General features: G+C 41.0%; 1 protein-coding gene and 1 long non-coding RNA gene across 2 annotated transcripts in view; one reads left to right on the forward strand and one right to left on the reverse strand.

The window, feature by feature from the left end:
• The window catches only part of LOC105519044 (chromosome unknown open reading frame, human C5orf64), a 55,406-nt gene extending 38,948 nt beyond the window's left edge, over positions 1-16,458 (forward strand). Inside the window, exon 5 of the mRNA XM_011952213.1 lies at positions 16,371-16,458. The gene's annotated coding sequence lies outside the window, so the exon portion shown is untranslated. The remainder of the gene's footprint in view (positions 1-16,370) is intronic.
• A 2,728-nt stretch (positions 16,459-19,186) lies between these two features.
• On the reverse strand, positions 19,187-22,101 carry LOC105519033. Its single transcript, XR_001002912.1, has 2 exons — positions 21,784-22,101; positions 19,187-20,139 (listed from the first exon to the last, which is right to left on the reverse strand). It is a non-coding gene; the product is annotated as an uncharacterized LOC105519033 (long non-coding RNA).
• Between the last annotated feature and the right edge of the window lie 1,291 nt (positions 22,102-23,392).

Below are 23,392 nucleotides of genomic sequence, written 5' to 3' on the forward strand. Positions count from 1 at the left end.
ACTGCACTCCAGCCTGGGTGATGGAGGAACACTTTGTCTCAAAAAAAAAAAAAAAAAAAAAGACTTTAGATGTGAACTGAACAAAAGAGGTAGGTAACACAGAAATCTAGGGCAGATGGAATTGACTTGCACCCTCTGGATCTCTTCTGGCCCATTTTGTTGTATGATGGATTACTGCTGTGCCTGCCTGACATTGTGACCAACATTGTGGATCTGAAAATACTCAGCTCAACAGGGGTAGCTCTGTTGAGAGCTACCTGCATGGTCACGTGATGTCCCATGTGCAGAAGATTCATCTCTGTCAGAGCTCAGGATGGAGCTAGTTTTCAAATGGTATGTACTTTTCTGTTGGAGAAAGAAGGCCTAGTTCCAGAACCATAGGATCTGTGCTGCAACTCTCTTGTCTGAACTTGTCAGAGACTCCATACACATAACATTTTTATTTGCGATAAGTAGCACCATTAAATCTGCTGGCCATCTAGCATGAGTGTCAGGGCCACTTGTATCATAGCCCGGACCTGCTGCAGATCTTACTCTGACATTCAAAACTGGCAGCCTTGCAAGTTACCCAAAAAATGAGTTAGAGCAATATTCCCAAGAGAAGTATTTGTTATCTCTGACTTCTAAATATTTTAAGTGGCTTTAAAACATCTCAAAATTATTTGATATTCTTTCTGCCAAGAGATGGGGTCTATGTCATATTCCCTGGAATCTGGCTAGGCTTCTTACTGGCTCAACTGATAGAGTATGGTGAAAGCTACTATGCTATATAACTTTAGTATACTATAGTATATACTTTTGTGTGTGTATATATAAAATATATATGTATATTATACACACACACACAAAATACATATAGTGCAGTACTGTACTATATGACACCTGAGGCTAGATCATAAAAGACCAGGTCACTTCTTTCTTGTTCAGTAGGATCCTTCCTCTTCCAACTACTTGCAAACTGCTGTGTTGTGAAGAGTCTAAGCCACATGGAGAGGGAATACGTTGGAGTTCCATTCAATGGTCCTCAATGAGCCCAGCCTTTAAGTGACACAGCTTAGGCATTAGAAATGTAAATGAAGATGACTCCAGAAGATTTCAGCCCAGTTTGTGTCACCCCTCAGCCCTGAGTTTTCCCAACTTGGGTTATAGCCAGCCTTTCTCAACTAGAGTTATTTTTATCTGAGCTACAGAAGACAGAAAATGGTCTGAATGACTGTTTTCTCAGTTCTACCAAGTATGGCACATCACTATATCATTCTAAATACCTAGGAGAGAAATTAGTTCATTTCACATAAATGGATGCTTTAAGGGATTACAGCTGAATTCTATTATGGATGCCCAGTTTAGCAAAGCTGGCAGAAATCTAAAAGTAGAGACAAGACATTCCTGCTGTTCTCTGTCCAAATTCCTGACCCACAGAATCCATCGGTTTAGCCGTATTGTGGTGTTTTACATCAGTAAGTTTTGGGGTGGTTCGTTATGTAGCAATAGAAAGCCAGAATAAGGTACAAGATCTAACATCTTGTGCTTTACCTCAAAGACTCTGTGCCAGCGTGCCTCAAATTATTGGATTCCTAAAAATGTCACTGATGGGCAGGTTGGGGAATCTTTGTGGGGTTTCATTCTCACCCCCGACACTCAAGTTGGTACTTCTGTTTAGCAGGTTAAATCTGCATAATGCCATCAAGATAGCGTGCCCGTATAGTCCATATGCCTCTGGAATATTAAGACAATTAAGATCTCTGCAGACTATTTTGTGACATTGCACAAGAGGCTTCACATAGCCTTAGGCAAGACTATCAATGTGTACTGATGTCCTTCTCACTTAGAGGAGACCTGCTTTAGATCCCATTTATTGATGAGGATTGAAAAGAACATATTCACCAGATCAATAGCAACATACTGAGTGCCAGAGGCTCTGTTGGTCTGTTTAGTAAAGATATCCCATCTGGCTCAGCAGCTGAGATTGGAGCTATCATTTGATTAAGTTTAGGGTAGTCCACTGTCATCCACCATGATCTGTCAGTTTATTTTTCCAAGCACCATTCAGGTGAATTATATATAGAGATGTTGGAGAACATCATCCAGTGGAAATGGTGGTACCAATTCTCTTTGCTGGTGGCACTAATTTTCTTTTGAAATAGTGCTGACTTGGGTACAGTCTCCTGGCTGGTGGGGTTGTGCTGGATAGTTTCAGAGACTTCCACTTGTTCCTTCCTACCCTAATGGCTTTTACTCAATAGGCTAGGGAACCTGTGGGAGGATTCTGCTGCTACTTTGTTTATCCATCCAAATTATGCTCTTGGACATTGGGGAAATAACCACAGGTTGAGTTCATGGGTCCATTGGATCCACTTTGAAGTGTGCTTGTGGCAGCTCTCCTTTTAATTTTTTTCTAATTCTACAAGTCAAATACCACTCTGGTTGGCCATTCATCTGTCTCACCAGTGAGAATACCTTGGTCTTTTAGCCACTGCCACAGGTGCCTGAGAGCTGAGGCATCTTCCAATCTTCTTGTCCATTATAGTAATCACATATACCTATACTTTGCTACTGTCACTTAAGAATTGCTGCCTGGCCCCTGACATTCCAGAATCCTGTTATCCTGAATGATGCTAAGAAGTCCAGTGTTGTAGCAGCATCTCATACTATCAACCCCAGTTTATGAGGGACAGACACCATTGGCACTTCTCAAAAGAAGCCAGTACTTTCTTCAGCAGTGTATTTCTTATTGCTTTAGTCAAAAGAACACCCTCTGAGACTTTCTGAGGAATACAGACAGATGAAGAATTCTCTGATCTCACTAATAAATCCATTTTAACATTTCTACCTCCTTCTGATCCTTCCTTGATACTCCACCAAATTTATTCTAGCAACTCTACCTTATTCACTGTAGCCTATTGTGCTCAAGCTTCAAAGAGTCACCCTACCAATGTGTTAGGACTGGGTCCAGATGTTTTTGCCAGGATGTTAAATTCTGAGTCATGGAAGAAGACTTGCATACCAATTAATTCTTCCTATCCATCTTTATTTTCAGGATTTCCTCATCCAACTCTCCCAAGATGTATTCCCACATGTGTTTTCCTGGATTCTGCCAGTGCCTGTTTGCTAGGTCGTGCAAGGTATAGAAGGAACAGGCATTGTATTTCCTGGATCAGGCTGCGCTGAGACATGACTCCAGCTACTGGTTATGAGAAGAGGGCAAAGTCAGAATTTGAGGATGAGCATTGTCCTGCAAAGCACTTGCCTCAGCTGAGGCCTTTGCTGCATTGCTACATAAAGGCAGGCTGTTTAGAAACAGGGAGATGTTTTTTTCCTTTGAGTCTAGAGTGTTCATAAAGCTGGAAATTTACTATTTGCAGGCTTGTTTACCCAAATGTTCTTATCCCAGGTCTCAGGATCCTATTCCTTTCATATTAGGAGTTTTGACTTTGCAAAGAACATCTGTTGAGGCCATGCGTTCAATTGTCTTTGTAATCCTGCATGCCTTAAAAGTGAATTCTAGCCTTGATTTTCAGCAGAGTCCATCCTGCAACTGTAGAATTGAAGGATATGTTAGGACATTGCCAATCAGGTGTGATTATCTGGTGGTTAGTAGACATAAGCTTGTTTGTGACAAATCATATTTTCCAAAGATGAGTGCAACAACGTCTTTCATTCCACATGGGACACGTACTTATCACTCTCCCATTATGAGATAGAATCTTGCTCTTCCACTCCCCTAAATACGCTGAGCACTGTGACTGCTTTGATGAAAAGAACAAAGTAGAAATGATATAGTGCCAATTCTGAGTATAGCTGCCCTAGTTCTTCTACTTCCTGCCTCTTAGAATGTCTGCTTGGGGGAAACCAGCCACCATGTTCAAAGTGTGACTACCCTGAGCCCTCTATGCTGTGAGAAACCCAGATGAGTTTGCAGCTGACAGCCAGCATCAATACTGGCTATGTGAGTGAGCCATCTTGAACTTCAAGCCCAGAGAAGCCTTATGTGGTCTCCAGACCCAGCTACCATGTGTCTAGAACCACATCAGATACCCTGAGTGAGAACCAACCAACTCAACTGAGTTAGCTTACCATATCATAAGAAAAAATAACACAATGTTTTGAGCCCTAAGTTTTGGGGTAGTTTGTTACAGAGCAGTAGATAACCGGAATAGCTTATAAAGCCATTAACAAAAGCCAACCAAGTCCCGATTCCTATAACTATCACTGTGCCACACTGCTTAATTGGTATAGGTGCCACTTTCCACCTGCTCTTCCTTCCAGTACTCTCTAGTGCAAGACTTCTTTGTGCCACCCCACTTATGACCAGAAATGGGCTCCTTCTTCCTGTCATAATGATGAATGGTCCATCTTGAGCATTTGACCCTGATCATCTGATTTCTAGAGCCACTTCTAATGCCCACTAGCCATCTGATACCAACTGTCTTAGCCTGCATTTCTCAAGAAAATGAAGCCCAAGACAAGGCTTTACATGCCAAGACCAAGGTATTTATTTATTTATTTATTTATTTTTTCTGAAGTTGAAGCTCATCAAACTGTATACTTATAATGGATGCATTTTATTATATGCAAATTATATCTTAATAAAACTGATCTTAAAATAACTGTTTTAGAGTCAAGACTTCCCTGAGTGCAAATCCCAACTTTGTCACTTATTAGTTGTGTGACCTTGGGTAAGCCATTTAACTTCTACAAGCTACTTCTCTGTGATATGGATAATACTAGTGCTTATCGTATAAGGTGCTTGTTAAAAATTTAGACAGTAAATAAATATAAAGTGCTCAGCCCAGGTCTGAAGCACAGTTAGCACTCAATTAACATTATCTGTTATTATTACCATTACTACTATTAATAGTACTTTAGTATGTAATCAAAGTGAATTAATAGTAGTGTATACGGCTTTCATTCTATCATGTGACTGTGATCAGATTCAAGAGATCTGTTTATTGTCTTCATCACATCTGAAATTGAAGAGTCCTTCCTGGACTGGAAGATGGAAAACTGAAATGTCACTTTCTTGTGTGGTTCTTGATACTAACTGATAATAGCGTGAATGTGTAGAGAGAGCACAGATTTGGAAACAGATAACTGCAGGTCCTAATCTCCGACCCTTATTGACTGTGTGAATTTAAGCAAGTTGCTTAACCTTTCAGAATCTTCGTTCTTTTAAATAAAATAGGAGAAGACAGTACTGAACTGATAGGATTGTTGTGAGGGCTTAATGAGAGAATTTATGTGTGGTAGCCATTTTCCAAAGAAAGCAGCTGTTCTCCAATAATGGCTACCCAGAAAGCTTTACCTCCTGGTATTCACACCCAAGAACAAATATGCTGCCACAGACCCACACAGAGAAGTCATTCCCAAAATTTTAAGTAACTGATAACACAGTTTAGCCTAGGAGAAAGTAATCTCCTCCTACATTGAAATGATACTGCCTGTCTTTGCAGCTAGGTCTTAAGAAGCATTGAAGTTCTCTGCCTTGGTTTCCAGGACCTTGGTAAAGAATCCCAAAGTAAGCACTTGAAGAGGCCATGTGGAGACACAGTGAGGACAGCCAGACCCAAACTGTTCAAGTTACCCCAGCTCAGATATCAGGTACATGAGTGAAGGACTTGCTCTAGAAGAAACCACGTGGAGAAGAACAGAAGACCCAGACAGTGGCCTTTTGTTTTGTGTGGTGAATACCCATCTTCAGCTATCTGAACCACCCCAGCTGAGGCTACAGACTTTGTGGGACAGAGAAAAACAGTCCCTACTTGTGCCCTGACTAAATTTCAGACTTCCAGAGTCATAAGCATAATACAATAATTGTTGTTTTATATCCCCATATTTTGGGGTGGTTTGTTACACACCAATAGATACCTGGGATAATATGTATTTGAAGCTCCCGGTTCATAATCAATTAGTTCCCAGCACAGAGTATAGCATTTTAAGAATTCCCTTTTAAGTAAGCAGCCAAAGTGTTTCTTTGTATAGGATTTAGAGGTTGCCATGTTTTGTACCAACTGTCTAGGCTTAGACCAGAGATTGCGCCTGACCCTCAGAAGTTTGGCCTGCGTCCTAGGAGATGGCCTCGTTAGGAGCTCTGGGAGAAAGTTATGGGCCAGAGGCTGGGAAGCAATGAAAACTTTTAAGAAGGAGAAACCATGAGGAGGAAGAGGAGATGACAAGATCACTTTCCAGTTCTCTGTGAACTGGGGAGTCTGGGTGTGACAGGTGTTGTAATTTGAATGATGTTCTAGCATTGTGTCTTTCTTCCCTGTAAACACCAACAGTACCCATGAACTGGAACATCCTGAATAAATAGTTCTTGTATCTTCATCCTATCTGTGTATTTTCCATTTTTTGCTTATTATTAAAGTTCACTTTATTACCTTTAAAATCTTCTTTAAATGAGGTTACTCCTAGGCTAAAATGTATCATCAGTTGCTTAAAATTTTGGGAATGGCTTCTCTGTGTTGGTATCTGGCAGCATATTTGTTCTTTCTTGCAGTAATTTCAGTGTTCTACGGTCTGATCAGCTGCATCTGTATCCTACATTGTTCTATGTCGATACTCCAATAATTAAAACAAGATTTGAAAATCAGTTGCTTTTGTTGAGAAGAGTACCTTCAGATTAGGTCTAAGCTAAAACGTCTGCCATAGGGCGGAAGCTTAGGTACACCCTGAGACTTCCTGAGTTACAATCTTTAAATATCCTCTGCAGCAGTCTTATGTTTCACTGTTTACTCTTCTCCCAATATGTTAGTGACTACACTTTGAAATGGCAACAAGTCTAATGTAATAAAAGAACAAAAGTATTTTTAAAATGTTTCTAAGAGTGATGCCTTAGGACCAAAATGAGATGAGTTGAGCAGGGACGAGAGTTTTATCTAGCATGTAGGGAAAGACTGGTCAGCATGGATTAGCTGGGAGACTTGGCTTTACATCAGTGAAAAAGACTTGAAGGTGTTAGTTGACCACAAACTTAGTATACGCTCAAAGTGTGGCATTTTTTCCAAAGGATTTAATCAAGTTCATACTAAATTCATTTTAAACAATGGCCAGGTGAAGGAAAGTCATCGTCACAACTAGACACTGCACTGATCTGACAACACTGAGTAAGTACGTCAGTGCATTCAGCAGTTATTCAGGGAGCCATGACAAGCCAGATATCCAGGACACTGAAACGTCTTCAAATGAAGTCTTAGATCAGGGATATTTCATTTCTTCTACATATACAGCTATTCTTCCAACAAAAATTTATTGATCATCCATATGTGCCAGAACAATGCTAGGGAAACAAAGATGTAGAGCCAGTTTCTGTTTCAAGGTACTCACAGTCCAGTAGGACTGACATGCAAGTAAATAGACAATTACCATTCAATAAAGAAATTCAACATTCTAATTTGTATACACACGGATTGCCCAGGAAGTAGAAGAGGGAGTACCCGGCTCTTCCTAAAATGGTCCAGGACATTTTCTTTAGAGGTAATGCTTATTAGTGGCATTTAAATGATTTATTATGTGCATATAATGAATAAAGGCAATATAGAAATAGGGAACAGTCTAGGCAAAAGCTCAGAGGAATGAGAGAGTGGAGCATATTTAGTAAATAGCAAATGGTTTTATAAGGCTGGGGTATAGGAGGCAAAGGGGAAAGGGGAGAATGACAAGGCTAGGAAGATAAAGGCAAGCTCATGAAAGGAACTTTATGGGCTCCAAGAAAATTTAAATTTTATCCTGTAAGAAATGGGAATTCACTAAAGGAGCACTTTGGTAGAAGTATGGAGATTTGATAAGCCTCAGGACAAGGAGACCAGGTAGCAAGCTGTTGCAATAGTACACATGAGAAATAATGAGAGCCTGAAGCAGTAGTCATATGGAAAGAGGGAGAAAATGAATGGCCAGGACAAAGAAACAACTCAGTGATGTGCTCATTAGCCCTTCCAGGTCACAATCTCTAACATTTTATACAACCCAATGATACTTCATCTCTCCCTTCCATTGGCTCTTCTCACCATCAATACACCCTAGATTTTACTAGTGTATCTTGTTTACTGTTTATCTGTCCCTCTAGAATGTAAGTAAACTCCATGAGAGGCAGGGATTTCTGTATGTTTGGTTCACTGCTGCATCACCAGTGCATGACACATAGGTAGAAAATTATGCTCTCATTGATAGAGCAGGTAGACTCATTTTGTATCATTTCAGAGGATAAAATTTACCTAACAAGATATTTAATAATACAACACTGAATGTTTTTCTTTTAAGATCAGGAACAAGACAAGGAAACCATTTCTATTCAACATTGTAATAGAGTTCTAGCTAGTGCAATAAGGCAAGAAAAATAAATAAAAGTATCTAAAGTTGAAAGGAAAAAGTAAATAGTCTTTATTTGCAAATTATCTATGTAGAAAATCCTATGGAATATATAATACAGTGATTAGAACTAATAAATGAGCTTGGCAATGTTGCAGATAGAAGATCAGTCTAAATACTCAATTGTATTTCTATGTACCAAAACAAAGTGTTGGAGATTAAAATTTAAAATATAATACTATTTACAATGACTTCAGAAATGTGAAATACTTAGGAACAAATCTGACAAGATTACAAAATATTGCTGAGATAAAATTTAAAGAGCTAAATAAATGGAGAGATATACTGTGTTTATGGGCTGAAAAACTAAATGCTATTTAGATGTCAGTTGTCCTCCAAAGTGGGTTTCTTATAGCAGCATATTTATTTATTTGCTCTGCCAATATCTGTCTATTCATTTTGGTATTAGATCATTTAATGTGATTTATTGATATGGTTAGATTTAAATCTATCTTCTTGCTATTTGTTTTCCATTTTCTCCATCTATTATTTGTTCTCTATTTCCTCTGCTTTCTTTTAGTTTGCATATTTTTTATGATTTCATTTTATCTCTTTCATTGTATTCTTAGCTAAAGCTCTTTGTTTTGCTATACTGCACTTTACACATAGCTTAAAAACCTTATAAAAAACCACATCCATTATCCTCACATTATGTACATAAGAAGAAGAAGAAGAAGAAGAACAACAACAACAACAAAATGGCAGCAGATCCATAATCCTTCCAGGTTTTGTGCTATTTTTGTCATAGATTTTTCTTTACATATATTATAAGCTTTATCATTTTTGTTTAAATAGTCAATTACTTTTTGGAGATAATAATAAAGATTATGTATTTGCCTATGCTATGACCATTTCCATGCTCTTCATTTCTTTATTTAGTTCAGATTTCCAATTTGTGTAATCTTTTTTCTGACTAAAGGACTTCCTTTAACATATTTTGCAGCATAGATCTACTGGTGACAAATCCTTTCTTCTTTTGTATATCTGAAAATTCTTTATTTTGCCTTCATTTCTGAAAGGCCTATTCACTGGTGTAGACTTCAACATTAACAGTTTTTTCATATTTAAAGGTGTTGCTCCACCTTTAAGCAATGCTCTCACATTGTTTCTGATGAGGAACTTCTCTTTTTTTTTTTCTTTTTCTCCTCTGTACATAATGTGCCTTTTTTCTATGACTGCTTTTTAGATTTTCTCTTTACCCTGGTTTTGGTTTTGAACAATTTGTTTATGTTGTTCCTTGATTACCTTTCTTTCTTTCCTTTTTTTTTTTTTGAGACAGAGTTTTGCTCTTGTTGCTCATTGCCCAGGTTGGAGTGCAATGGCACAATCTTGGCTTATTGCAACCTCCACCTCCTGGCTTCAAGTGATTCTTCTGTCTTAGCCTCCCAAGTAGCTGGGATTACAGGCATGTGCCACCACGCCCAGCTAATTTTGTATTTTTAGTAGAGATGGGGTTTCTCCATGTTGGTCAGTTTGGTCTCAAACTCCTGACCTTAGGTGATCCACCTGCCTTGGCCTCCCAAAGTGCTGGGATTACAGGCGTGAGCCACCGCACAGCTGATTACCTTTTCTTTATGGTACCTGTGCTTGGGCTCTTGTTCTATTTCCATTGCCCCACCTACTCTCCTTCTAGACACAAATTACACTAGTATTGATCCACTTGAATTTGTTCCATCAGCCAGTGAGCCTCTGTTCTTTTTGTTTTTATTCTTTTTTCTCTCTGTGGTTTGAGAATAGTGTCTACTGCTATGTCTTAAAGTTTCTTAAAATTTTTTCTGCAATGTCTAATCTACCACTGATTTCATCAGTGAAAATTTTATCTTAGAAATTGTAGTTTTCATATCTAGATGTTCCATGTAAATATCTTCTAAGTTCAATTAAAATATCTTCTATGTCTGTTCTTCACTCATTGACCACATGTAATATAGTTATAAGAATTGCCCAAATGTCCTTGTCTGTTGATTCTAACATCTGTGTCAGCTCTGGGTTGGTTTTGATTGGTTGCTATTTCTCCTCATTATTGGTCATATTTGTCTACCTTCTTGCATACCTGGTAATTTTTTTACTGAGTACCATACTGTGTGAATTTTGTCAGGTACTGGCTATTGTTGTATTCCTATAAATATTCTTGACCTTTGTTCAGGGATGCAGTTAATTTGCCTATAAACAGTTTACTACTTTTTGGTCTTGTTTTTAAGATCTGTTAGGTGAAACCCAGAGCTGTTTTCAGTCTACTGTGAATTATTTTTCATTACTGAGAAAACAGCCTTCTGACTAGTATACCCAATGCCCCACAAATTATGAGGCTTCTCAGTCTGGCTGGTAGAAACAGGCATGTTCCTGTTCCTTCTAATTTGTGGAGGTAAGACTTTCCTCGCTGGAAACTTTCCTCATATGCGTTTGTTGATCAGTACTCTGCAGAATATTCAAGAGGGAGCCTTGGTAGATCACTGGTGTTCTTTCTCTCCTCTTCAGTACTCTATCCCAAAAACTCTAGCTGTCTAAGTCTCCAGGAATCTCATTTCCATCTTTTCTCAGTGAATTCACTGGACTCCTATGTCTGGATTCCCTGCATGAGGACTGGAAAGTTCTCCCAAGGCAGTAAGTTTTTGGAAGGCTTATTTTGTAAGGGCAATTGTTTGTTTCCTATCAGTTGAGAATCACTGTTTTTTTTTTTGTTGTCTGATATCCAGTGTCTTGAAAAGTGTTTTGGTTGTTCCAGGAAGGAAGGCAAGTCTGGTCCCGATTATGCCATGTTAGCCAGCAGCGGAAATATCTCTATCTTTAAGAAATCCAATGCTATAGCTGACCTTTCATTTGTAGAACATGTCTTAGGTATCCTGCCATGTGCAAAGATTTTGAGTGCAGAACCCAAGCTGAATTTATCTTAGTAACTCCAGATAACTGACACAGGCCTTTGCAAATCGTTGGTAAATTGAATTGCTGTAGGACAAGCAGATGAAGTTTTCACAAAGGGATATTTTTTGCCTTATGCGAGAAAGAAATATCTGATAGTTTAGTAATGAAAACTTTGAAAAGACATAGTGATCTTTCCATTATGAGAAGCATGCAAGCAGAGTACGGATACTCATTTGCTATGAATCAGCGTTTCTGTATTATCTAGAAAAAGTCTCAGTCGCCTCAGCTTGGTGCCGATTTTTCTTTAACATTTCTCAATCTTATTCTTTGCCAAATGTGAGATATTATGAAAAGAATTAATAAGGCTTCTCTAGATTAATTATTACTTAATTATGAATGACTCTCTCTGTCTAGATTAATTATAAAAAAACTATTCCCCTCAAAACTTTTCTACAACTATACTTCCTACATCAGGTAATCTCAGGTAACAAGGAAGCCTAGACACTGTTATCCCCATTTGGTTGATTGGGAAACAGAAATGCATGGTGGTTTAGAGGACTTGTTTTAAGTCACACAGTCAACTACAGAACCAAGCCAAGAACAGAGGTCAGGTCCCTGAATGCATGACAACATCCTTTCCCTTTGACTATGCTGCCTCATGATACGACAGGAGGTTTAAAAAGTTCAATTTTTCTTTTCTTTTTTTTTTTTTTTTAACATGGGTTTTAGAAAGGAGGCCGGAATAAAGATAGAGGAGCAACTGTAGGATGCAGATAACGTGGCATGCATTTCTACCATGGAAAGTAAGACTGAAATTGAAGTTGTTCTGCAGCAGAGGTTAAACAATAAGAAAATGGAGTAGGGATCCCCAAGGCCCTGCTGATCTGAAGAATCCAGGTAAGCATTGAATTAAATTGGATAAGCAAGGGTTCAAGTGAACCAGACAGTTTTCAAAGTAAATAAAACACATCCAGTAATACAACCTTATTTCAGATAACAGAGTTTCTGGATAAAGGAGTTTCAGATAATCAGGGCTTTACAGTATAAACAAACACAGAGAACACTGGACATGGGAGGAACTAATTGAGGAGATTCAAGTAACGAGGAAGCCTGATATCTATATCTGCATTCTGTGTGACTTCAAATTATTAAATTTCAAAAATTCAGCCAGGTAGGATGGTAAACAGGATAGAAAATGCAGGGTAATCATCTAGCCCACATCATTAAGTAAGAAAATGTGTTGTGATTTATGAATGTGAAGGAAGGCAGGACAGAATAAAAGCTACAAACTATAAGACTGAAGCATCATGTATGTTATGGAGACACAAGAGGAAGGGGCAGGAGGAGAAAGGAGGCAAAGGGCTGAAGGCTCTATCAGGGGTAAAAATTAGCTTTCAGGCTCCCTTACACTCCCACGGCACAATGGAAATGGGAAGGAGAGTTAAAGGGCTTGACCAGGCGCAGTGGCTCACCCCTGTAATTCCAGCACTTTAGGAGGCACAGGTGAAAGGATCGCTTGAGCCCAGGATTTGAGGTTACAGTGATTCATGACTGTACCGCTGCACTCTAGCCTGGATGGCAGAATGAGATCCTGTCTCAAAAAAAAAAAAAAAGAAAAGAAAAATTAAAACAACAACAAAAAAGAATTCAAGGGTGAAACAAGTGTGGATCATTGACTGGGAATATTCAGACTTGCTTGAGAACAATGAGCTATATACACTACCCCCTCCTCCTTTTTCCTCCTCCTCCTCCTTGTCCCCCCGACTCTCTCTTCTATCTCCAAGATGCTAAGCCTTCTCACCAACAAGCTGTGAACCCCAGGGCTTGAGACCCAGTAGAGTAGAGACAGGGCTCTGGAAGTGGGGAGCAAAGGGGATAAAATGATCCAAAAGTCATGGAGAAGAAGGAGAAGTAGAGGTGGTCCATGCAAGAAGAGAGAGGAGGGAGTTTTTAGCCAAACCAGAAAGAGTCAGGTAGTGGTTGGGGCAGAGGCTCTATTTCTGACTTCTGTAATATGGTTATTTCTCCCATGGGTTGAAGGCAGCAGGAACTATGAGATAATTTTTATGAGAAATGTATTCCCCTTTTTATTGCCTTTCCATATTCTGAACAAGTCTAGAGAGAGCCTCAGTTTGGTGCCAATTTTCCTTTAACACCTCTCAACATTTCCTCATCTCCTCCACCCTCTTTCCTTAACAAAGAAGGAACAGACCTCAATTTAAGAGCCCTGGTCCACAAAACTGTGGTTAGCTGGAATTCAATCACAATGCTTTGTTTTGTATTTATTTCTATTGATAGTGAATAATCCAGTTTGAAATGTATAGCAGCTATAGTCATCTTTAAAATAAAATTTGAAAAAAGAATTTATTACATTGGAATTTAAGCTGAGTGATTTGAAACTAATTATCAAACAAAAATTCTTCATTGACCTAAATGTCAAGAAAATGACAGGAATGTACAGTGGAAATAAACCTTAGTCTGGGGATCAAGAATCTTCCATGAGTTGTGAGTGTGATTTTTGGTCACAGTGATTTCATTTTCACTTTTATTAATGAAAGACATAGCTGCTAGCAAGAACTTAGCATGAGATGGCCAAAGTATGAACATTGTTAAGTTACTAAAGTTCTAGTCAAAGGCAAAGACTTTAGTGAGTCTGTGCCAACTTAACACACATAGAAACTCACAAATATTGAAAGGTCACATGAAGACCCCCATCCTACAGGGGCTTTGGGATGCCAACATGTGGACTAGATTATTTCTATGAGACTTTCCAGTTCTACAATGCTGTGCCAAGTTTTCAATCTGGTGCCAGCAAAAGCAATGATGTGATAGGGAAGAATAATGATAGATACTGTATTAAAATCTAATTTTCCTTATCACTACCTTACCTATCAAGTAGGTAGCAGAGAATGAATTTACTTGAAACAGAGATCAGATGCCAAGCATAACTATTTCCCTTGTCATCTAAATTCTTCTCTCCTAAGAAAGGTTTTTTTCATCAAAAGTTTTACTACACTTTGTTTTGAAGGTCAAAGGAATTGAGGACTTAACTAAATAAGATGGGCAAGGGGAATAGGCTGGTTGGCTTTTGTCGGCCCACCTTTGATCCTGAAGGGAGGGACTGCCCCTCTCTCCTCTATGGAGCTTCTCCTAGTTGACCTGCCCAAAGAATTTTCTATCTGTGGAATCTCCCTGAGGGCATAATTTCTCTGCCTTCCAGGAAAACAACAGGGGTTAGGAGAGGAGCTGGTGAGACTGACCGCCTGGGTTCAAATTTCAGCTCCTGGAGGGAGCCTCCTTTTTATTTAACTTTTCACATTTATCTAGAACATTTATCAGTGCGGTTGGTCCAATTTCATGGCTGTTGCTGCTCTTTTCCAAATCTTTGTGTGAGTTAGAAAACACACACCTCTTAACCCAAACCAAACCATACACACACACTCTGTACCCATGAAGCACAAATAGACACCCTCTCCTCAGGGCTGATGCCCCTTCCCAAGCTCCGGGCAGGACAAGCAGTGTAGGGAGAGGATTCAGCACCACCTACTTCTGTACTTGGTGCTTTTATGAAGGGTTCAACCTACCAACCTACCAGGGTCCTGTGCAGTGACCCTGACAGACATCACCATTTCCTAACCAGAGAAGGTTAAATATTTGTGTTTCAAATAGATCATCCTGGATGCTTTGTACAAAATAGATTGGGAGAGGATGAGGTTGGTTTCAGCAAGTTGTTAAAAGCGTATGGCAGCTGTCCAGGTGGGAAATGATGGGCATTCAGGTGAAATGGGTGGCAGCAGAGACAGTGAGAAATGAACACATTCCAGGGATGTTAAGGAGACAGGTTGACATGTCTGAGGCTGCTGTGAGGATCCAAGAGATGATGATGATGACAGTGCTGATATTAATAATACTATTGATTGAGGGTTTGTGTGTACCAGTTATTTTTATAAGTTATTTGAACCAAAAATAATTGACTACATCTCATTCCTGCATAGTTGCTGTAAGGATCAGAGATCACATAAAGTGCCCAGCCCACAGCAGATCCTTCAACACTGGTAAAAACTGGCCTTTGAAACTTCTGTGTTAGTTAAGAAGCCCTAGTTTGTGGACATGGGTGGATGTTGTTGGCAGTGGAACATAATCAAGACAGAGGCTCCATCACCTTCTAAGCATCAGGTTAGAGTCCTCCTGTAACTTTTCAAAGCTACAGATATTCAACCCCACCTCCATTCAGTTAGTCCAAGATATGGGTCTTGGTATCCGTGTTTTAAAAGCTCCCCAGATAGCCTGTGTTGAGAAGCACTGAAGTTAAAAGAAGTCTTTGGAATCAGACAAATCAGGGTGACATCCGAGCCATGCCCTTCACAGTGGTTTCCCTTGTCTAAGCCTCAGATTTCCTATTTGAAGAAAGAGGATAAAAATTCCCTCCACTCCAGGTTGTGGGAGGGTTAAATGAGGTGTTGTGTGCACTCCATAGGACCTCTAGGACATCTCTTTTTATACCTTGCTTAGTGTGGTGTCTGGCCCCTAATGTGGGTTCAATAGATGTGACTGCCATGATTGTGGGGTTGAGAAGCAAAGGAACTTAGTGAAGGCCAGCCCCAGGGGTGAGAACGCTGCACCTGTCACCTGGTCCAAATTGTGCTTGTTTCTTTCACAGATGTGGAAGCCCAGGTCCAGTCAGGGAGTAAATAATCTCCCCAACGACACAAAGTGAGAGAGCTGGAATTTGAATCCTAGTCTGTGTCCTTCTGTCATACACCAGGAATCAAATTCAGGGTATAGCTAACTATTCTAGAGAAAGACTTGTTACAGAAGTGATGCTACCGGGGAGAAGAGCCCTTGTCTGTTCTGCTTTAAACTGCTGGGCTGAGCCACACAGTGAAGGGCAGGGGAACAGCTAGAAGCTGTCTAGGGCAGCCCAGAGCCGCTCAGATAAGAGCTCAGAGGTGAGGGCTGGGCAAGGAGGGAAGTGCGTGGAGGAGAGGGGGAAAAGGATCAGAGAGCTGTTGATTTCAGGGTGAGCAGAGAATCACATATTTTGTGTATGGTCAGATTAAGAAATGCAATGGTATATGCCTGCCAATACAATGACTGGTAGACTGTAAGTGTTCAGCAAACATTATTTTACCTTTTTCTTCTTTCAGAGCTGCCTCCTGCCCCCAAGGAGAGGAGTCCATCCTCTTCTATGGTATACACCTGTTAGCTTGTTTGTCCATCCTTCCCCTTTCTGGGGACAGCCATGTCCATACCCTGTGACCTGTATTAGTCTATTTTGTGTTACTATAAATAAATACCTGAGGATGGTAATTTATAAAGAAAAGAGGTTAATTTGGCTCATAATTCTGCAGGCTGTACAAGAAGCATGGTGCCAGCATCTGCTCCTGGTGAGGCTGCAGGAAGCTTCCACTCATGGTGGAAGGTGAAGGAGGAGCAGGCGTGTTATATGGCAAGACCGAGAGCGAGAGAGAGAGCAGAAGGTATCAGGCAACCAGCTCTCATGTGAACTAATGAGCAAGGACTCACTCATCACCAAGGGGATGGCCTCAGCCATTCCTGAGAGATCTGCCCCCGACCCAAACACCTCCCACCAAGCCCTACCTCCAAGATTGGGGGTCAAATTTTAACATGATACCTTCGTTATCAATGTTTTTCTATCTGCACATCCAAACTAGATCATAACCTTTGGTCTTTGGGAGATTCAGAAGGATGATACACTAGAGAAAAACAGCTCCTCTGGCCTGGGAGATTTTGACTTTCTGCTTTTCATGTGTGTTTGCTTTTATCAAAGAGGGAATCTGCTACTTGCCTGATACAACTGCATTTAGATACTGAACTGGGGCCCAAGGATGTCCCAAACCACTGCCTGGGAATGCCAATTTCTCATCATGAATTAGAAATCAACCCTAGCAGCTTCCCTGCTAAGTAAAAAAATTACATAATTCCTTCTGCACCACTGAATTAGGCTGATTTTTTTTTTTTCATTTTCCTGAATGTACAGTAAATCCCTAGTGGTTTAAGCCATGGTGCCTGTCCTTAAACACAGTATGAAACCGCTACCAAATTTAAATAAAAAATAAATTCTGTGTTGTGTTAGGAATTTCTCCTGCCAAAAACTCTCACACAATTAACACACTAGCAGAATGTGTTGCTAATTTCATGCCACTGGAGTCTTTTCTGCTTCAGAATATAGAAACAAAATCAGGTCAGAGCTCCAATAATAACAGGATTTTGTTAAAATATACAGCCCTGTGTTGTAGATATGTTGTAGGAATGGGTGAAAAGGAGACTCACAGTGATGCATGAAATAGCTCACTACTGCAAATAGAAGTGGAAGAACTTGTCTCCAGCTTCTTTGCAGAGAGAGAGAGAGAGAGAGAGAGAGAGAGAGAGAGAGAGGGGAGAGAAAGGGAGAGAGGGAGAGGTAAGAGAGGGGGAGAGAGGGTGGAGAGAGATGAGAGGAGAGAGGTAGAGAGAGAGAGAGAGGAAGAGAGACAGAGAGAGGGAGACAGGGAGGGAGAGGAGAGAGAAGATGGGACAGAGGGAAAGAGGAGAGAGAGGGAGACAAGAAGAGAGAGGGAGAAAGGAGAGAGAAAGAGAGAGAGGAGAGAGAAGGTAGGAGAAAGATAGGGAGAGAGAGGAGAGGGATAGGGAGAGAGAGGCAGCGAGGAGAGAGAGAAGCAAGGGACAGGGAGAGATGAGAGAGAGAAGGAGGGAGAGAGAGAAGAGGAGGGACAGAGAGAGAAGGAGGGAGAGAGGGAGAAAAGAGGAGGGAGAGAGATAAAAAGAGAGGAGAGAGAGGTAGAGAGAAAGAGAGAGAGGAGAGAGAGATGGAGAGAAGAGAGAGAGATAGAGAGAGAGAGAGATGGGGAGAGAGAGGTAGAGAGAGAGAAAGAGAGAGGAGAAAGAGAGGCTAGGAGAGAGAGAGGGAGACAGGGAGAAGAGAGAGGAAAGAGAGACAGAGGGAGAGAGAGAGAAAGAAAGAGAGAAGAGAAGCGGGGAGAGAGAGTTAGTTCAGCTCAGTCCAAGCCCAGACCCACTACGTTCTGTGGGAAAGGGTTTCATTATCAGTGTTAGTCCATCCAGACATCCGCATACTTTTACGGGTGAGGCAAACGCCAGGCAAAGAAACTAGGAAAACACAAGCCCAGTAAATCACAGCTAGGATTCTGATTCCCCTGGTTCTCTCTGAGGCTTCCTCCCTCCACCTCTTAGCCTTCTTACATTGGGCCTCGTGTTTTCCGTAACAAAAACAGCGATAATGAAAATATTTTGGCAGCATTGAAGGCCTTTCACATCATGACCCTGACCTCCAAATCAATTTGCTTTATTCTTAACCTGACCTTGGCATCCATTCTCCCTGGCGTTCAATATTAGTTACAAAATCTTGAACTCCCCGAGACCTTCCCTCCTCCCCAGATAACCAAGGCAGGCCACACTGGGGAAGCTCTGGTGAAGACAGGGAGAGAAGGCTTCTTGACAAAGAAAAATCATAACTAGATAAACAAGTCCGATGCCTTCTATAGGAGTCTCATTTGCGCCAAATGCTATTAGCCCCATTATTTACTCAGACAACGATACAGGCAGCCTGGGCTCCCTGCTTGCGCAGGGCGCTGTGGAGCGCACCATGCATCACCAGCTGGCCCGGGCGCTTCCCTTAAATAGTAATATGTAAGGTAGAGCATGTTACATTTCATCCATCACCCATGGGCTCGCCGAGCGCAGAGACTGGAAAAATTGCGCACATTTCTCCATTGCTGCATTAATACTAGAAGGGGAGTGAACTGAACAGAGAAAGTGCCAATTTCAGCACACATGTTAAAAAGAGAAGCAAAGAATAGCAGAAAAAGAAAGCATCTCCCGGACTGAGATGCTGGGGGGTGGGGGAGGTTTTTAAAGGAGAAGACTGCTTTTCAGAACTCTTGTGCATTGACTATGAGAATAAGGACCCACTGAGACAAGAGTTCGGGGTCAGCATACATTTAGGAGAAGAAGTTGGCTGGCAGGGGCTATTTTTCTGCAAATTAGTTTTCTCTCAAGGGTAACGGTGGGGGAGGAGCTGAAGCAAATGAATTGGAGCCCACTGAATAATCGCGTGTTGTTCGGCCGGTTGCGGTAACCTATGAACTGATGCTCTGAGAAGCGTTTTCAGGCCTTCCTTTTATATAGGCCAGGATGGGAAGCCTCTCACAGCTGTTGACGAGTGTCCTGGAGGGGCAACGATGGGGACGGCAGTGTGGCCCCACAAACAATGGTTACAGAGCATCGGCTCCACTTGGCAAGAGAGGCACCGTCTGCTGGTCAGTACAGCTGACCCCAGGGCTGGACAGGTGGCCAGGCAGGACGGTGAGAAGAGGCAGGGTTCAAACTTTATGCTGATCACAAAGAACTGAGAGAAGGGGCAAAGTGGAGAAACACAGTGTAGCAGGACGGGATAGATTGACTTTCCTTGGGGATTACAAGGACCAAGAGCTCTGCAGTGGTTCAAACAGTTCAGTGCAAATGGAATTCTAGGATGTTTACAAAATAAAAGTGAATCAGTTCATCTAAAAGCATTTGTGCTTCATTGTTTTCAAGTCCAGATTCTGCCTGGAATGCATAGCATCCTGTTCTTCCTTCAGACATTTTATCATTCTCACTTTGGCATCAGAAAACCCTGCATCATCTAAACCAGGGCTTTTCTGTTCCCTTGAAACACCCGAATGAGATGAACTAAAAGTGCAGAGACTCTAAGGTGAAGCCGGAAGGGACCCTTCACCAGGGAGAGACTTCTTTGAAGTCTTGTACTTGTTTATCTTTTAAAAATTACCTAAAACTGATATATTGTGCAGCAGTCTGAAATTTAGTATTACAGATACCATTTTCAACTCCTTTAGCCCCCTCAATTTAGAATTTCATTCTAAGATGAAGCTCAACCTGTATCAGATAAAAAAGAACAATCACCAATTTAATGCATATTTTGAGTTTAAGAGGACTCCATCTCAGATATCCAAAACTTATAATCTGAAAGAAAAAATCTATGTCATAAAAGCAAGAAAATAGAGTACTTATAATCAGGGAAAATGGAAACTTCCAGAAGAAAGAATTAGTTTCATCTTTGGCTCCAGACAAACTGGGGCATACCCCAGTTTGCAAAGCATTACAAAGGAGACAGCTATTGTAAAGTGATGAAAAGTAGACTTCCCTGGTTGTAACTACCTTGTCATTAAATGTGTGTCTGACTCACTCTAGGGCTGACAGAGCACAGTGTAGTGCCAGGCACATAGCTGGTGCTCAATAAATAGTTGTTGAACTGAAAGTTGTTGATAGTGCTCTGCATTCATTTTCCCCTTTAGGTAGCCTGTGGCAGAGTGGTTAACCCTGGGATGGGAACATCTCACAGTCCAGCAGTGGGACAGGCTGTTCTTCCTGGAGGCGAAACAGGCTAGGGCAGCACATGGTCCCTTCCATCTGAGTCTGAGTCTAAGTATACACTCACTTTTCATCTCTGCCACAGACTAGCTGCATGCATGATCTTGGGATCCACTTATCTGGGCCTTCCAACCCTTCTCTGGCAGAAGGAAGTGTCAAGCACCATGCTCTCAAAGGTCTATTTAAAAATTCTACAATACTGTGTATTTAGATTTATAAAGGAATTTTCTTTTTCACCAGTTGCTACCTGAGGGCTGAAGCAATGGGCAAGATAGGGGAAGATAAATCAGCTCTGCTCTTGTCTCCCCTGTGCCTTCCCAGCTGGAAGGGCACAGAGGACTCAGTGTGGTCCCACCTGGGAGGCTGCCCACCTGGTGCCCTTTGTCCTGTTCTGGCAAGAAAAACCTCAGAACTGAAGCTATGCTGTAAAGGGTGGTGAAAAGCACTGCCAGTTAGTTAGCTTACTACAAATTTACCTTAGATGAGGTAATTCACTAAGCAAGTCGCAGGACTTCAGTGTTACACTCCTCCCACGGGCCCCCAGTAGTCAGTTTCTAGAGTTTGGCTTACTTAGTACAGGTGACCACATTCTGGTCAAAGTCAGCAGAGCCATCCTAAGTTAGTGTTCTGTGATATCGGCTCAATGTTTTGTGGTTATTAAGACTGATTACCTGTTAAAATGACCCAGATTTGAGGGTCAAATATTCAGGAGGAAGAAATGAAAAGAAGCAGATTCTGATTTTAAAATTTCGGGTTTTAAACATCAGGCCCAAATCCATACTTTCATTTTGTTCAGTAAAAAGCAAAGCTGGTGATTCTTAAAATGAAAATGCAGTGTTTTCCACTTGAAGAAATCCCAAACTTGCAAAATTAGATAAGTTAGAGAGTTATGTTTTTAATTATAAAGGGATTTTGCCTGCTTTCTACAGTGACTCATCCTATGGCTCCAGCTTCCTAGGAATTGAAAGTATTATTTACTCCCCCTCCCCCACAAAAATTCATATGTAATTTTATAAAATCAAACAGAAAATATCTGATTATATTTCAATATAAATAAAACATAGCATTTCTCTCTTCTTGACTTAAGATCTCCTTTCTGAAGTATGGGAGTCTTGAAATTTTATCATATTTACTCACTCATGTATTCACCCAAAAAACACTGAGCAGACCCCATTCTATGGCAGGCACAGTGCTAGTCCTGAGGGTATATCCTGGTCCTCTGACACTTTTCTCTTTTCTCCTCCATGGCTTCCATTCTCTCTGTGTCCTCCAGAGGCTGGGGCATATCGTAGGTCTGATCTGCTGAAAGAGGGGCTAATTATATTAGGATGACAAGTCATGCCTTCAAGAAGAGCATTGAAGTTGACATTATGGTAAACAGTCAAAATAAACTTGCAATCAGAGGTTGAGAACTTTCACTCATGGAGATTGGCCAAAAGCAGTGGTTCTCAAAGTGTGATTCTTGGACTGGCCACATTGATATCACTGGTGAGTTTGTAAGCAAAGCAAGTTCTGGAACCTGACCTACTGAATCAGAATCTCTGGGAATGGGGTTTGAGAAATTGTGTTTTAACAGCATTCCAGGTGATTTTTATGCACATTAAAGTATGAGAACCACTGGCTTGAAGTTAATTAGGTTTCAGGTGGGCAAAGTCCTGAAAAAGTCTTCTTTCAAATCCTGATAGTATTACCAATTGAGTTCTGTCACCTGCCCAATGATAACCCTGGTTTAATCTTCAAAATCACACAAGCATCTCCAACCTAGTTATTTATGCAAAGTTCCAACTCAGAGAGAAAAATAGAAAATTCTCAGTGATACTCAAAAGGGAAAATATTTGGACAGGTAATTTTAGGAATGGGCTATGGATCACTATGTACAATAATGAAGTTGAGCAATTAGGTTTGGAAAGCCACAGCACAGAAAATAATTAACCCACAAAGTAATCATGTTGGAAGTCCCAAAGCTAATGATTAAAATAAACCTGAAACAAATGATTGTTTAACTTTTAAGCTGTGCTTGTTTTAGCCACAGTGTACTTCAGGTGTGAGCTCCCGGGAATTTCTCCTGCCTGCCGAGATTGGCTTTAGGACAAGGGCATGTGTCCATTCCTCTGCCTCTCCTTCCCTGGGGATGGTTTCTTCAAGTATCACAGAATAACACTTCAGTTTGGGTCAAGGAGGTTGGCTGGGCTGCTCAACTCTGCTGGCACTGAGGGGCATCAAACCCCGGAATGCAGTCTGCAACTGTGGTGGGCTTCAGCCATATTGCATCCTATATAACCTTGGAGGCTGGGATGCACGCTTCGTTTTTATGCAGCTTGCTTTGCACTTTCATTGGCAGTTTATAATTGCAAAACCTGATGCTCCCCTCCCCCACTCGCCTCTCCACCCAAAGAAGTGAATTAATAACTAGAAAATGAGAGAGAAATGAGATCTAGAAGGGTCTGGGCTTCTGAATGTCACTGTGAGCAAACAGCGGTGGAGAGAAAAGGTTCCTTTCCATCTTTATGTGCAGTGCTGTCTGTGCATTGACTTGTTTCCTGACACATGAGCCATGGCTTGAAAGGAATTCAGGCCCCAGCAAATTTTGCATTGCGCTTCAATGTGGCCTCTGGGATTGAATAAGGGCAAATCTATTATACTGTTGCCATGGAGACCCTGGCACAACTGCTGATAAAGAGTGTCTGATGTTTGGTAGGCCTCATAGCATGGTACATACCATTTAAAAGACGGCGTGTGTGTGTATGTGTGTGTGTGT

This window comes from Colobus angolensis, unplaced genomic scaffold, assembly GCF_000951035.1.
Source record: "Colobus angolensis palliatus isolate OR3802 unplaced genomic scaffold, Cang.pa_1.0 Scaffold337, whole genome shotgun sequence".
NCBI classification, from domain to species: Eukaryota; Metazoa; Chordata; class Mammalia; order Primates; family Cercopithecidae; genus Colobus; species Colobus angolensis.